This window comes from Octopus bimaculoides, chromosome 23 (genome assembly GCF_001194135.2).
Source record: "Octopus bimaculoides isolate UCB-OBI-ISO-001 chromosome 23, ASM119413v2, whole genome shotgun sequence".
In the NCBI taxonomy this organism is placed as follows: Eukaryota; Metazoa; Mollusca; class Cephalopoda; order Octopoda; family Octopodidae; genus Octopus; species Octopus bimaculoides.
The window spans coordinates 23,930,231-23,933,934 of record NC_069003.1 but is presented as its reverse complement, the minus strand read 5'-3'; the positions used below and the strand labels follow the sequence as shown (position 1 = coordinate 23,933,934).

Below are 3,704 nucleotides of genomic sequence, written 5' to 3'. Positions count from 1 at the left end.
AGCTCGAAACGTCAAAGACTTTCCATATTCCCGAGCGTCATACTAATATATACTTTTGTTATTTACACCACCTGTCCTCGTCTGTTGTTATTTTTTGTATATTCTCCCATATATATATATATATATATATACATATATACGACGGGCTTCTTTCAGTTTCAGTCTATGAAATCCAGTCACAAGGCTTTGGTCGGCCCGAGGCTATAGTAGAAGACACTTCCCCAAGGTGCCACGCAGTGGGACTGAACCCGGAACCATGTGGTTGGTAAGCAAGCTACTTACCACACAGCCACTTCTGCGCCTATGTAGGTTGGAATGAACAAACTGGCTCATCACAAGATTACTCATCTTTTACCAGCTTGGTGGACTGGAGCAACATGAAAGAAAGTGTTTTGCTCAAGAGCACAGTGCATTGCCTGGTTCAGGAATCGAAACTACAATCTTATGATCATAAGTCCAGCACCCTAACCACTAAGCCATGCACCTCCACAATACTCAGTGAATGTTTAATGGGAATTCCTACAGGTTTGAATTCCTTCCTGCAGGTTAGCTGAAAAGAACTTGATCATAAACACTATTTGTTGACAATAGACAGAGATATCTCTCAGTTTCTATTATACTCTATGTGAAGCCTGTGCATTTAATGTGTGTGGTTAATGAGGTAAAGACAACCATTAAACATATTGATTGTCTGCTTTTATTTGTGTATCATTGGTCTGTTGTATATGAAAGTACCTGTCATATACTGCAGTAAATCCTATTGACTAAAGTGCCTGCCACTTTCTCATTGGACCATGTCATAGTTTTATAAAGATCATTACTGAAATATTGTGTGATGGTGGTGGTGGTGGGAGTGGCGGCGGCGGTGGTAGTGGTGGTGGTGGTGGTAGCAGTGGTGGTGGGAGTGGTTGGGATGGCAGTGTTACTGGTGGCTGTGTAAACCATGTCTCTATGCAGAAGTAAAAACTCACACTTCATAAGATGCATCAAGCTAAATAAAATTACTGTCTTCCACATATACAGGTTTGACCTTTCAGGTGTCAGTGCCACTTAAAAAGTACCTGTGCCAGTGCTGCATAAACACACCTGTGCCACTGATGTGTAAACACACCCTTGCCGGTGGCATATAAAAAGTGTCCCAACACACTCTGTTAAGTGATTGGCATTAGGAGGGGCATCCAGCCATAGAAACCAAGCCAAGACAAACTATTGGAGTCAGGACAGCTCCGTGTCAAACCATCCAACCCATGACAGCATGATGGTGATATATATCAGGGGTTTTCAAACTGTGGTCCGCAAGGACAAGACAGGGGGTCCGTGGACAGCAAATACTTCTAATGGGCAATTTGATTTTATATATGTTTTTTTAATCGAAATCTTTTAATTGACAATAAACCTATTTGTTAGATACTGTTAAATAAATAAATGTAAAAATATATGTTATTTTAAGCAAATATTTATGTATAAATTTCATAAGCGTGTATAAGGGATCCCTAAGGTGAAGCCTGAAATATAAAGGGGTCCGCAAGTCAAAAAGTTTAAAAACACCTGATATATATACATATACACACATACACATATATACATGCCTGCACACATATACACTTGCGCACAAGTAAGTATGTATATATTGTTAACCACTATTAGTTTGGTTCATTGCGACTTCCTTTGCTTATGACTTGGCGACCTTTAAATAGATAGATAGCAATTATCCGTGCTGTGTGTGCATGTGTGTATTATATATACACACTTGTATGCACACGTGGGCGTATATATATATATGTTACAAAGGCACAGAGCTATAATAAAACAAACAACTATGTACGTTACCTAGAGTTACTTTCAACTCTACTTTCTTTCTCTTTTCTTTCTTCCATTCTTACATACACCCTTTCTCTCTCTCTCTTTCTCCCCCCCTCTCTCCCTCTCTCATTATCCTTCACCAATATTACCTGTTTATTTAGATATAGATATATGAATATGCCCACTCACACACACACACACACACATGTATATAAACGCAGGAGTGGCTGTGTGGTAAGTAGCTTGCTTACCAACCACATGGTTCCGGGTTCAGTCTCACTGCGTGGCACCTTGGGCAAGTGTCTTCTACTATAGCCTCGGGCCGACCAAAGCCTTGTGAGTGGATTTGGTAGACGGAAACTGAAAGAAGCCCGTCGTATATATGTATATGTATATATGTGTGTTTGTGTGTCTGTGTTTGTCCCTCCAACATCGCTTGACAACCGATGCTGGTGTGTTTACGTCCCCGTAACTTAGCGGTTCGGCAAAAGAGACCGATAGAATAAGTACTAGGCTTACAAAGAATAAGTCCTGGGGTCGATTTGCTCGACTAAAGGCGGTCCTCCAGCATGGCCGCAGTCAACTGACTGAAACAAGTAAAAGAGTAATATATACATATATACGTACATATGTATATAAACATATCTATACACACACACACACACACACACATATTTCAGGTAATATCATGTCTGGTTTGATGACATATGATAAGAGGTTCATTCAAGCTTTGTGAGTGGATTTGGTTGACGGAAACTGAAAGAAGCTTGTCATATATATGTATATATATATGTATATGTATGTGTCTATGTTTGTGTGTCTGTGTTTGTCCCCCCAACATCGCTTGACAACCGATGGTGGTGTGTTTAAGTCCCCGTAATTTAGTGGTTCGGCAAAAGAGACCGATAGAATAAGTACTAGGCTTACAAAGAATAAGTCCTGGGGTTGGTTTGCTCGACTAAAGGCGGTGCTCCAGCATGGCCACAGTCAAATGACTGAAACAAGTAAAAGAGTAAAGAGTAAGAGTATAATTTGATTCAAATATATACAACGTAGAGATATATTTACCTAATAATCGATCTGGTGGCTCAATATATAGAAGAAAAAAACAGGCAAACTCAAAAAAACATAGTTCTCGACCAAATTGCTTACTTTCAATACAACATTTAATATAAAAATTCTAATTTTCAGACCTATGTTTCAAACTATTGGCTATGACTGTAGATAAAGTAATTAAGGATATGAAGACAGGGAAAGCCTCTGGATCATCAGGAATCACTGCTGAAATGCTTATCTGTTTATTATTCAAACCAGCCATATCTGGTTCAATTATTCTATCTGTTTTTTTTTTGTTCATACTGACCAGGTCCAGCTTCTCATAACTACCTATTGTCATTGTAAAAAATAAACAATTATGTAATTGAAATCACAAAGCTGTGAGATAATGCATGATTAATTAATTCAAAGCAATGTGAATTAATAAGCATTATGTTTGACAGAATAATCTGAACGCTAAACAGTTCAAATATTTGGTGGAGTAGGATTCAACTTAATCACCCATGTAATCAAGTGGCTCATGTAATCAAGTGGCTCATGTAATCAAGTGGCTCATGTAATCAAGTGGCTCATGTAATCAAGTGGCTCATATAATAAAGTGGCTCATGTAATCAAGTGGCTCATGTAATCAAGTGGCTCATGTAATCAAGTGACTCATGTAATCAAGTGGCTCATGTAATCAAGTGGTTCATGTAATCAAGTGGTTCATGTAATCAAGTGGCTCATATAATAAAGTGGCTCATGTAATCAAGTGGCTCATGTAATCAAGTGGCTCATGTAATCAAGTGGCTCATGTAATCAAGTGGCTCATGTAATCAAGTGGCTCATGTAATAAAGTGGCTCAG

At 38.7% G+C, this 3,704-nt stretch overlaps 1 protein-coding gene across 1 annotated transcript in view; it reads left to right on the top strand.

Moving 5' to 3' along the window:
* LOC106871115 (probable basic-leucine zipper transcription factor L) overlaps window positions 1-3,704 on the top strand; it is a 72,972-nt gene that overhangs the window by 26,886 nt on the left and 42,382 nt on the right. The gene's annotated exons all lie outside the window — the stretch shown is intronic.